Raw genomic sequence first — 13,559 nt, 5'->3', positions numbered from 1 at the left:
TATAGTCGCTTTAGCTTAGCGCTGCTAACGGCCTATTCTTTTAACACCCGGCCCTGCACGGGGCATAAATCAACTATTAAACAATCCTCTATAATACAAATCACAATGAAACAATTAAAAAGAGTTTCCACAGATGTGTGCTAATGATTATATTCACTTCAACATCACTATATCAACAACATATACATTTTGTCATGTCTTGTTTTTTTCAATCTAACGAATCCAACGAAATGACTTCCTCAGCACAATATGTGTTAAAACAACACAGAAATATCAATAAACAGACAAATATATTCACTTTGTTGCCCCTTTAACTTCGTACTACCTGGCTAGATGATCGGGATTTTTCGGTTCATAGCAACTCATGGACATTCTTAGTTGGAATAGAAAAGTCAATACAAGGCATTTATAAAAATAAAATGTTCGTCAATTACCCAAAATGTGCTACACAATAAGAAAATACTTTTTAATGACTTGAAAACATTTTGAGATACTATTTATTTCCTTCATTGAAATTAAAGAAATTAAGGCTATAAATAAGTCAGCTTATTTTCTTTAAAATTGTGACCAGGTAATGAGTTTTCCGTCTAATGTGGCGTAATTCTTGTAGGACGAATCGACTAATTGGTTAATAGCAAACTAACCCGTTACACTCCCTTGTATCAATTGATCTCTGTTCATTGAAAAATAATAATATTACTTAGATAATTCATCGTTATTGTGCAATAGTATGCAATGTTGTTTTATATGAATATTTTATGTATTGTGTAATAAAATATTTGACTTGTATGAATGTGTATTATGTTTTACTATTTGACTTGGACCGATTGACAGAAGAGCTTTCGAAAACTGGTGATTGTATTGCAATCTAGTCGTAATCTTCTATATTCTTTTTCTTGCTTGATTAGTACGCACTTCTTTTCTGGTCATCTATTGGTTGGCAATTGTCGCGGGTTAATTCCTTTTTCATTTGAACACTCTTACCTAAGTATCTGAACGGACATGTTGGTTTTTATGTTCATCCGAATCTAGCAACCTATATTCTTATCAACTCAACTTATATACGCATCTGATTTCAACTTAACTATTACTAAGGTTAGTTTCTTTAACATTCCTAGATTAATTGTGCATGATAATGGTCTTGAAATTAACATTTTTACCTCGTATGAAAGTCCGGTATGAATGATTGATTGATTGTGTAACTTTCATAATAATTTACCGAAACACACAAATCTGTAATATTATTTTACTATGCTTAAATAATAGCGATTAATGATTGATTCATTTAACAGTTCGAGTGGACCGCTCGAAAGTAAAAGTGTAAGTCTTTAAATCGATCACACACTGTGGTCATGAAGTAATTGTTTTAAATTATAAATACAATAAGTGATTTTTGATACTTCAGGTACAATACAGTAGTACTGGAGACTTACTATTCCTGTGACCATTTACAAATGTGCCTCTTGCACGATATGTGAGGTAAGCTAAGTGTTTTGTATTCTTGAGTTTTTGCTTTGCTTATGTATTTGCTTTGCTATGTTTTTTACGCTTATTGTATGCACTAAATCACTTAAACTCTAATGCTGTTGTTTTGCTCTTTAATATGTTTGATTAGATAATTTACCATTATGTTATAATTTGCTACATTTGAATATGGAGTCAAATGGAGTCAAACTACATATTTAGCTAGTTGGTTTATGCTTCACAAGCAGATTGATGAAGCCGCAAATTAAATTTACTCAAATGTTACATTTCTCCTATGATATGTAAATGTACTAAAATATACATTCACACACATGGTTAATTTTTATGTTATCTCTATGTGCAAGATGCTATTATTTATCTTGTGCTGTGTATTGAATATAACTGTATTTTATAGGGCATTAACATTATTAGCAATAAATCATAGAACCCTAGAGATTAGAGTTTACTTCTATCAACCCCCTAGAAATAGAGGTTGTGACAATGGCGCCCACCGCTTGGATGTTTTACTACGCCTAGGACTCAGGAATATTCCGATTTTAGTGCCGGCCGTTTGAGATCTCATACTTTATCCGTACGGAGCACCAGGTGTTTCCGGAAAGAGATCCGTCATTTAGTTACTTCCGGTCAATATTCAAGACGTTGGACAACTACGAGGAAATTTCGATGGATGTGTGATCCTAATTAGTTTAGTGTTATTCTATTGTAATAGTAAGTTGATTTATGCTTAATTGTATCCATTATACATTATTATAATCTAGAATACCTGGTTACATGGAATATTTTTATAAATTGACATAGAAGTCCTTGATTTTCGAGTTTGAAAATTTTGGCTAAAATTTATTTTTGTCAAATTTAGGCTTGAATAAGAAACATATTATTTTTAAATAATATTTTGATTATTCAGCTTTACTTTCCGTCATTGGTGTTTAACAATGATAGTTTAGACACTTGTGATTGTTTAAAAAAATATTTTTGGACTTTTGGATTTATTCATCAAATACCTAGAATTTTGTTGATACTTGATTTTTTTTGTCCCGAATAGGTAAACAAGGTCAAGGTCAACCAAAAGTACATATTTTAAAAATAGAATAACATACACGACAGATGTAAACAAACACTACATGTGTTATTGTGTTTAGAATAGAGTGACAACTAGTCAACACTTGTATTTATTTTGAATTTCACACATTTTATTGTGTTTGAAATAGGTTGTCACTTGGAGGTGTACTTTGTATAATCGCTTATAAGTGCATACATTTTGGTAGGCCCTATATGGTCTGACTTCTGTTATTTTTCACACATGCATAAATATTTAGGGTCCATAATCATTATTTATATTCACATAGACTTTATTTGTGATATTTATATTTATATATGTATGGTTTGTGTGTATATTTTGTTTGTGTTTTGGGTGATATGTCATGTACATGTGAATGTATTATATTTTGATTTTTAGTTGTTTGTATGTTATGATGTTACCTTGTGATCTGTGAACATAGTTTTGTGTGTATGTTTTGAATCTTGAATATAAATAGAGTTTAAAACATTTGATTAAACTTAAAAAAAACTTTTATCATTTACATATAGGTTAAATTTAAAAGTTAAATCTAACTATAAATTTTAAAAATTTAGATAAAGTTTAAACCATTTAAATAAACTTTAATTCAACTTTGTTTAAACAGTTGTGACGTGATCGAGTGTAGTGTGCATGATAATAATATTCTGATTGAACAAATAATTACGAACTTTTGCTTGTTAATACCATTTTGATTTCACTTTGAACTTTTTGACTATTCTTTTCATTTGATAGTGTCATTCTGAGATTTTGAGTTTGTGTTACAAGGTGAGTTTAGACTTTAGACACAGATAGACTTGACTCTTATCCCATAGGTCACTGACTTTAGAATCAGAGACACACTAGTTGTGAATCTACCTCGAGTTTTTTTTGTGTCCTTTATTGAGTTAGTGAACATAAAAGCTTCACACAACTTTTTCCCATCCCATCTTTCAGGGGAGGCTGTAGCTGATTATCCAGATTTGGTAAGTGTAATTGTGAATTTTGTATATTTTGTGTATTGTTTTATTGTTTGTACATTGTAGAAAGTTTTTTTCTCCCCTCCTACATTGTTACGTACACTATGGCAGAAGGGAAGGCTGATGGGAAGGTTATTGTGGATCAACCGACCAGCCCATTAACAGAGATACCAAAAGAAGTTAAAGGAATGATGGAAAAATTGGGAGTAACACCAAAAGCTGATACAGCTCATGACTTGACTAAATGGATGATAGACTACCTCAAGTCAACAGGGGTCTTACCACCCACAATGCCATCTATGACTCAACCACCAGATGTTAAACCAAAGATCAAGGATGATAAACCAACCAAGGTAATGATGAGCCATCCACCCAGAATCACATGGTTTTCAGGTCATGAGAAGCAATCCGGCGACACAACATATGAATTATGGAAGCATGAGGTGAAGCGTCTTATGAAACAGCCACACGACAAAGAAGTCATCTTAAATGTGTTACCAGATCACTCCGAGGAGAGGCAGGATATGTCGCCATGCGTCTTGACTTAGACACTCCAGTAGAGGAAATAACACGAAAGCTGGACTCTATATATGGTAATGTTGATGAGAAGGAAGAACTTCTAGCAGAATTCTATGCGGCTACTCAAAGGGAAGACGAATCAGTCACCAGCTGGAGTTGCAGGCTGGAGGGAATAGTTGGAAAAGCAGTAGAGAGAGGACTTGTTAGAAGAGCAGATGTGGATGCCATGTTACATACTAAACTGTGGACTTGATTGAAGCCATCACTTAAAGATGTATCAGGGCACAAATATGACACCATAAAGGTTTTCGATGGGTTGAGAGTAGCCCTAAGACAGATTGAGAAGGACAGATTACAACGAGCTGCACATGTTACAACCAAACCACACACCAGTAAAGCTGTGACAGAATCATCAGATGTGAAGGAGATCAAAGGAATGATTCAACAGATGACCACTAGAATGGAAGGATATGAGAAGAAGTTGGAGCAACTACCATGGCAACAAGGGCAACAGTGGCAGCAACAGCCATCACCATGGCAACAGCAACAACAACCACCAACATGGCAACAACAGCCTCAACCATGGCAACAACAACCAACTTGGCAACGAAGATATCAGTCTAATTGGAGAGGACAACAGAGAGGTAGGTATAGAGGTATAGGTAGAGGCAGAGGTAGAGGAGGACCAACACTTAGATCAAACAATACCAATGAGGAACCAAAATGATGGAGATGTGGTGAAGTTGGTCATTATAAAATTGGATGTGCCAAGAAACTAGAGCCAGGTAAAGAAGATTTAAACTCCAACAAGTCTACGCAAGGGGAACATGCTTAGGCTTGTTCAGTGCTATCGTTCCCAAAACCAACAAAACCAAATTACCACCAGGACTTTTTGGCAAGCCAACAGAAACTGAAATACAGATAGATCATTTAGATACAACCACACCTGTCTTGCTAGATACAGGATCCACCGTGTCAATCATGAGTGAATCATTTTACCAAAAGAATATATCATTGCCTTTACACAGTATTGAAACGTTATTGAACATTGAGTGTGCTGATGGCCAACCATTACCATACTTGGGATATACTGAAGTCAACATACAGATACCAGGACAACAGAACATGCACCCATGCATCATGCTGATTGTGCCAGACAGTTCTTATAATATTAAGAGATGACTATGAAGAGAATTTTTTGCAGAACAGCCAATTGACAACACCCTGGTATTTGACCTTTCGCTGCATAGTACTTAGAGAGAAGGAACTCAAGAGCAATGACAACCGCCTTGGTATAATAAAGAATGCAGAGAATAAGAATATTATCATACCTCTAAATTCCACAGCCACTTTTTCAGGGTATGTCGACAAAGCAATCCCATATCAGGCCACACTAGCCATGGTTCACTGCTGTAGATTGGCGAAAGATTTCAGCGACTTCGATGTTGAACGAACTTGTTGTCATACAAGCACCAACATAATGGATATCTTAAGATCAACATAGCGAATGTCACCACCCGCACCCTCATCATTCCACCACGATCTGTCATTGCAGAGGTTCAACCTATAACCATAGAGACCCTACCTGAACCACCGACTGAGGAAGAAGCTACAAATATTATGAATCTGTTGAAGATAACCAAGAGTGACCTCACTGATAGTCAACTAGAAGAAGGATATCAACTTATCCGTTCCTATATGGATATATTTTCCAAAGCTGACGACGATTATGGAGACACAGACATCGTGAAGTATCGAATAGATCTCATTGATGAGAAACCCTTCAAGCAACGATATAGGAGAATACCACCTTCAGCCTATAATGAGGTACGCAGTCACCTTCGACAACTCTTGGATGCCAAGATCATCAGACCTTCTAAAAGCCCTTTTGCATCCAATGTAGTCTTGGCTAGGAAGAAGGACAATACTTTGCGTCTCTGTGTTGATTACCGTCAGCTGAATAACCAGACAATACGGGACAGCTATGCTTTGCCACGGATAGAAGACTTGTTGGATTGTCATGCAGGCAGTAGGTTCTTTAGCTGCGTGGATATGAAATCAGGGTACCATCAGGTCGAGATACTGGAAGCACACAAAGAGCGGACAGCTTTCACAGTAGGACCTCTTGGTTTCTATGAGTACAATAGAATGCCGTTTGGACTGACCAACAGCCCGGCCACGTACCAGAGGCTAATGGAGGAATGTCTTGCTGACTACCATCTTAAGATATGCTGTGTGTTCATCGACGATATCATCATTTTCGGTAAAACATTTGAAGAGCATTTACACAACTTGAACCTAGTGATGGAACGAATACGCCAAGCCCACTTGAAGCTAGCGCCAAAGAAGTGTTCCTTTTTCCAACGCAAGGTGAAATTCCTAGGGCATGTTGTCTCGGAGGATGGAGTTGAGGTGGATCCCGATAAGACAGAGAAAGTCACAATAAGAGGAAGTCAGCATCACTTGCGACTCAGTTAAAGCCATATGTAATTCAACTACTACCGCACCCTTTGCTGAATGTTTGGCTGTGGCACCAGGTATACTCAGGGATGATGATGAACAGAATGGAACACTTACATCTGATATCATTGACTGGAAGAAAGCACAAAGACAGGATACAACGATACAACACAGGATAGAAATCATAAAAAATAACCTAGTACCAGAAAAAGGAGACAGTACACTGAAGCGAGAGTACACCTTAGAATTGACGACGGAATATTATATCGCCAGGTTACAATCAACGATGAAGTTAAGCAGCAGCTCGTACTACCAGCAGTTCACGTTAACACTATTTTGGAAGCGCTACACAATAAAATGGGACATCCAGGAAGGAACCGCACCTTGTCGTTGCTTAGAGACAGGTTCTATTGGTCTGGTATGGCCTAGGACGTTGCTGATTGGATAACCAAGTGCGGAAGATGTATCCGCAGAAAGACCCGCACTAACCAGGTGGCGCCACTAGTCAACATCGAGACAACGTCACCGCTACAATTGGTATGCATGGATTATCTGACTTTAGAGCCATCCAAAGGAGGACAGCAACATGTGCTTGTCATTACAGACCATTTTACCAGGTACGCACAGGCCATTCCCACCAAACACCAGACATCAAGGACAACAGCTGAGGCCTTCTACCAACATTTCATTGTTCACTATGGAATTCCCGACCGTATTCACTCCGATCAAGGTGCAAACTTCGAGTCGAAGATTATCAAGGAATTTTGCAGTATGACAGGAATAACCAAGTCTCGCACTACCAGCTACCATCCCCAGGGTAATGGTATGTGTGAAAGATTCAACCAGGCTCTCCAGAACATGCTTGGAACCCTTGAACCAGACAAGAAGCAAAACTGGAAGGCGTATGTGGGACCACTTGTTCATGCATACAACTGCACAAGGCATGAGTCCACCGGTTTTTCACCATACTACCTTATGTTTGGACGGGAGCCGAGGCTACCAGTGGATGTTGCTTTTTGTCTTAGGAGGAGCGGTACTGGATCAAACTACGTTGAGGATCTTCGGAACCGACTAAAGTATTCTCATCAACTTGCAGCAGAAGCGTCAAAGAAGTCTCAACAATATCAAAAGAAGCAGTACGACACCAAGATCAAGGGAGCATCCGTCACTACTGGAGACCTTGTACTAGTTAGGATTCTTGCATTCGAGGGAAAACATAACCTGGCGGATAAATGGGAACAGGACCCTTACATCGTCCTAGATCAGTCAAGACTGCACAGAAATCAGCTGCTACCAGTGGGACACTTGATTGAGCCTACTTGACCGGTACCAAAGCCAAGATATGTCAAGAAGCCAAATCCGAAACCTGCACCAAGGGTGACTAGATCGACAGAGCACCAAGAATCGTCTGATGAAGACTTAGTTAAAGTCGTGTTATTGGAACCAACAGATGAGGATGACAGTGACTCAACAGTTACTGGAGAAACATCTCAGCTGGAGGATACACCAAATCAGGTTTTAAGAGACGGTGCTGATGGAACTGGATCGCGACCTGAAGGGAACGCCCGTTTTCAGGAGGATGAGTTGGATCAATCCAATGAGGTTCCTGGGACAGAGTCGGATGCCAGTGATCATAGTAGAGGGATGCTTTCACAAGAGACAGACAGCGAACAACAGGAGAAGCTTTCTGATGAATCTTCGATGTCTTCTCCGAGAATCCGTCGATCAACACGCACTAGACAACCACCCAGTTGGATGACCTCTGGAAAATACCAACTTTCCAAGTCTACAGGAAGTACGGATTGGTACCAGAAAATCCAGTGTTTAACATCTTTGGCTGATACAGATTTGTTCCAAGGTATGCAGACTGAAACAGCACGTACCATCTTGGATATCATAAAGACATCAGCGGGTCAGAAGAAATGACGGGTCGTCATTTCACGGCTGGGGGGAGTTTGTAATAGTATGCAATGTTGTTTTATATGAATATTTTATGTATTGTGTAATAAAATATTTGACTTGTACGAATGTGTATTATATTTTACTATTTGACTTGGACCGATTGACAGACGAGCTTTCGGAAACTGGTGATTGTATTGCAATCTAGTCGTAACATTCTATATTCTTTTTCATGCTTGATTAGTACGCACTTCTTTTCTCGTCATCTATTGGTTGGCAATTGTCGCGGGTTAATTCCTTTTTCATTTGAACACTCTTACCTAAGTATCTGAACGGATATGTTGGTTTTTATGTTCATCCGAATCTAGCAACCTATATTCTTATCAACTCAACTTATATACGCATCTGATTTCAACTTAACTATTACTAAGGTTAGTTTCTTTAACATTCCTAGATTAATTGTGCATGTTAATGGTCTTGACATTAACATTTTTACCTCGTATGAAAGTCCGGTATGAATGATTGATTGATTGATTGATTGTGTAACTTTCATAATAATTTACCTAAACACACAAATCTGTAATGATATTTTACTATGCTTAAATAATAGCGATTAATGATTGATTCATTTAACAGTTCGAGTGAACCGCTCGAAAGTAAAAGTGTAAGTCTTTAAATCGATCACACACTGTGGTCATGAAGTAATTGTTTTAAATTATAAATACAATAAGTGATTTTTGATACTTCAGGTACAATGCGGTAGTACTGGAGACTTACAATTCCTGTGACCATTTACAAATGTGCCTCTTGCACGATATGTGAGTTAAGCTAAGTGTTTTGTATTCTTGAGTTTTTGCTTTGCTTAAGTATTTGCTTTGCTATGTTTTTTTACCCTTATTGTATGCACTAAATCGCTTATACTCTAATGCTGTTGTTTTGCTCTTTAATATGTTTGATTAGATAATTTACCATTTTCTTATAATTTGCTACATTTGAATATGGAGTCAAATGGAGTCAAACTACATATTTAGCTAGTTGGTTTATGCTTCACAAGCAGATTGATGAAGCCGCAAATTAAATTTACTCAAATGTTACATTTTTCCTATGATATGTAAATGTACACTCACACACATGGTTAATTTTCATGTTATCTTTATGTGCAAGATGCTATTATTTATCTTGTGCTGTGTATTGAATATAACTGTATTTTATAGGGCATTAACATTTATTGACAATAAAGCATAGAACCCTAGAGATTAGAGTTTACTTCTATCAACCCCCTAGAAATAGAGGTTGTGGCAATTGTACAAGGTGTATGGTTAAAAGTTTTGTGCCAACAACCCCACAAGTATTAAATGCATTTATAACGTTCTCCTGATTTTACATTATGCTGTATTTGTGTATTTTTAGCTAAAGCATCGTAAACCTTTAATAACACATCTAAATCAAAGTATTTTTATGAATACATTCACATGATTTGTGCTTTTTGCTTATGAAATTAATGATATGATAGATTTACTTGGTTTAAATAATAATGCGTGTTATGAGACCACTAGAATATGTACAAAAGAATGTCAAGCCTTCGTCATCAAATATATCATTGCCGTTATGCTATTGTTTTACCTTAATTTCAGAATTATATAATTTTCCTGTGGTATGCAATAATAATCAGAATTGGAAAATACGTAGATTGTCAGTATACCAAAAAATAATGACGAGTTACCATTGTTTTTTGTAATTTCATCGACATTGTAGAAGCCGATTATTCCTGAATTTATCAGTCCTTGACAATATATTTATGTGTTTTTGCTGACACGGGTAAGATATTTATAACAATTATTTTAAACCAAAAAAGTGTTTAATGTCAGAATTGAAAAAAAATTAAAAACAAAAACAAAAATAAAAAATAATATACATTGAATACATATTAACCGATCTTAAATGTTATAGGTTAAAATAAATTTCCGTTTTAATAGTAAACAGGATAAGTAGTTTTAACTGAGAATGGGAAACAATAAGATACATAAAAATTACGACGTATTGAAACATAAAACAGATTAATATGTAGCACAAACTAATTATAATGACCCAGGCGGGTATAATTTTCAATTACACTAAAGGATTATATTAACGGTTTTAAATGAAATTATCCTTTCATCATAAGAGGATGAATATTTGCGTGTATGGATGTTCACATTTATGTGATGCTGACTTAGTTTTGAAATCGTCTGAAACTTCATATATTTGTCATTTAACGTGTCTAATTATGTCTCAGTTCTAAAGTTCTTACACTCAGCCATTGAATTCGAGGACTTCCACAGTTCCAAACTATCATTCGATTGACAGATGTTTGTATACAAAGAGAATGCTACCATTTGATGGATTTTTTTGTACATGGAAGAAGACAAACGTTACTTTCCCTAAGAAATCGACGTATACTCACTTATACTTAATGTGCCATATTTGAACCTATAGTTTCACAGTTACATAGTCAAGCCAAATTGTCCTTTTTTTATCTTGTAGATTTTAAACTTTGTATTGGCGGAATTAAATGTAATATGACCATTTTTACCATATGCGTATTGATAAAAGATATCAAATGAAGTAATTAAAGTTTAATATGTAATACAGATTTACTTAAACAATTGGGTTGAAGCATGTAAACGAAGTGAACTGTAAAATTGGTAGTTTGTAGCCTCTCCAAGATATATATATATATATATATATATGCCTAATTATATTTTTATAGAATGCTTGATTTATGATCATTTATGATCTTTTATTTAAATATCTTTTTTTGCAAATTACATGCATTTTTAAATCAATTTCTTCTTTGTACTTTATATGTGTTTTTAAGTATTTCAAAGATTTCACAGTCAAGGTATTAGAACTTTGAGTGCTATTTACGTCATTATTTGAAGGCAAATTCGTTCCGCTCACTCGTTAAATTTAGATGTTGGTCAACGTGATTAGCTCTTGATAATATGTTGGTTATTCCCTCTTTCCAGTTAATTGTCCTATTATTATTTATAAATATCATTGCAACAATAGATTCATTTAGTAATTTTTACGTAGTGTATACAACAGTTATAAATATCTTATCAAGTCTTAAATAATTGACCCGTATCAAAATATTACATGACGCATTTATCAAATCCAAATTTTCAAATCGCTAGCCTTTATCACACCTTTGTTTATAAAAGAGTAATCAAGGGAACCAAGGTTATAGCAGTAATCAAAAGAATGTACTCCAGGGACAAAGACCAGACATGGAAAACAGACGTACACAACAAAGAACATTAAGTAAATAAAATCATACATACAAAGTAACAAAAGCAAATGAGCAACTCTGACTCCACTAAAAACTGAAAGCATGGAACAGGTGCACCGGTAGGGTAAGCGTGATCTGCTTTTCTAGAAACACACGCCGAGTTGCTCATAAAAAGTCAAGTCCGGGGTAGACAAACGAGGAAAGGAAAACTAGGACCCGTTGAATAAATCAGTTTTCATGGTATCATGGTACAAGACTTCAATCTTGTAGCAACATAACATTTTCCGAATTCTCTTTCATTTTCGTAATGTCTCTTTCACGGTGTACATGTGAATACCGTAATACACTACTTTTTAATGTATGATCAAATGTATGCAATATGACAAAATGTGTTTCCTACACCGTTTTACTCTCGACCAGAGCCCCTTCCCCGATGCTGATATAAATATATCGGTACGAGTCGTGTTGCAGATTTTGCCTTGTATAAATCTATATGTAAGAACCTGTGGTTACACAAACATTTCAAATGCTATTCAAGCATATACAGCTACACCGCTTCTGAAATACCAAATTAAAGACAAATCAGTCCTCTGGTGATTCAACATCCGGGCGACGATGACCATCATCTCATTGTCGACGTGCTCTTAATATGTTTTATTTCCTTTTAAATTTGGGAAATAATTTTTTCAAGATTAATCATTATTTCATAATATCAAAATATTAAATCAGAGATCAACAATTGTAAAAACAAATAGATTACTTATAAATATTATAAATGTTATGGCTCTAAAAAAAATGCTTTTTGCTTTTCTTGCAACCACTCTAGACACATTTGTAATTTGTGTGTTATGTATTTACTTGGAGTAATTTGGTTCACTGCATATAATACATCAAACTGGCTGCATTTAAGCGTTAAGACAGTTTGCTCACTGGCCCATTTCTTTCCAAATCCTATTGATTGGACTTTAAGAAAAGAACTGAACAAAACCCTTGCAAGTCAGAAAAAAAGAAGTGGTTTCATTAAACTCTACAACGAACGTGGAATATTTGATTTACTCGATGTTAACTGTCGTCATTTCCTAATAAATGTAAGTTTTGGGGTTTTTTTTCCTTAACATTCTAAATAGTGAATGGCGGCTTATAAACTATTTACAGTCGTCATATCAAAGTTCAAAAGGTGTCATTCTCTATGAAAATCGACTTTATTCTGTAAAAAATATGTGCTTTCTTTTTCTTTTGACGTGATTTTCAGCGATGTGTGCTTCCCTTTGAAGCAACCAAGTACACCCAATGTTTTCTTTTTTTTAGAATTTCCTGTTCGTTTTTGTGTTAACATTTTAGTTTATATTTTGTATGATATAACCTATTCTACGTCTGTTGTCTATGTTTTATCTTTTAGACCATTGATGCCACGCCTTTTACTGTTGCATTTTCTCATAATTGGGCATACATTTCCTTATTTTTTTTTGCATTGCATATTTCTTTGTAATGTTTAATTACTGTATAATTCTAATCATGAGATTCTTCATGCTTATAGCCGTTTTCGATTGGTCGAAAATGTCGTTGCCAGAAAGTTTATACATGCATGAACTTCGCTAGATCGTTCATACATGCATGAACGCAAGTCAACTTGAAACCAATATGGCGGCCGCGTAGTTCGAAAGAGTGTGGCAACGAACTGAACGGCATATATGGCCGTAAGAATATTTCATTACATGCACATTGATTTTGCCAGTCAAGTTTGTTTACAGAGAGTAATTTTCAGCTCGGGTTAATAAACTTATAACTAAGTCTGACTGAACACTTGAAAAGACCTTGTTGTAATTTTCCTTCTTCCTTGTTGAATTTCCTTAATAATTATATTCCTGTTGAATTGTCTACACCAGGTATT

General features: G+C 35.6%; 1 long non-coding RNA gene and 1 pseudogene across 1 annotated transcript; both read left to right on the top strand.

Annotated features, from left to right (window-relative positions):
• The first annotated feature begins 931 nt into the window (after positions 1-931).
• On the top strand, positions 932-11,006 carry LOC148613288 (uncharacterized). Its single transcript, XR_015923133.1, has 4 exons — positions 932-1,095; positions 1,406-1,479; positions 10,032-10,215; positions 10,673-11,006. It is a non-coding gene; the product is annotated as an uncharacterized LOC148613288 (long non-coding RNA).
• LOC148613289 (uncharacterized) lies at positions 3,624-4,765 on the top strand (annotated as a pseudogene).
• Positions 11,007-13,559: the final 2,553 nt, after the last annotated feature.

The sequence above is a fragment of the Perna viridis genome, chromosome 6 (genome assembly GCF_037379345.1).
Source record: "Perna viridis isolate PV_CMFRI_1.1 ecotype Kerala chromosome 6, ASM3737934v1, whole genome shotgun sequence".
NCBI lineage: Eukaryota > Metazoa > Mollusca > Bivalvia > Mytilida > Mytilidae > Perna > Perna viridis.
Note: the sequence above shows the minus strand (reverse complement) of the source record. Positions and strands in the feature narration are given on the sequence as shown.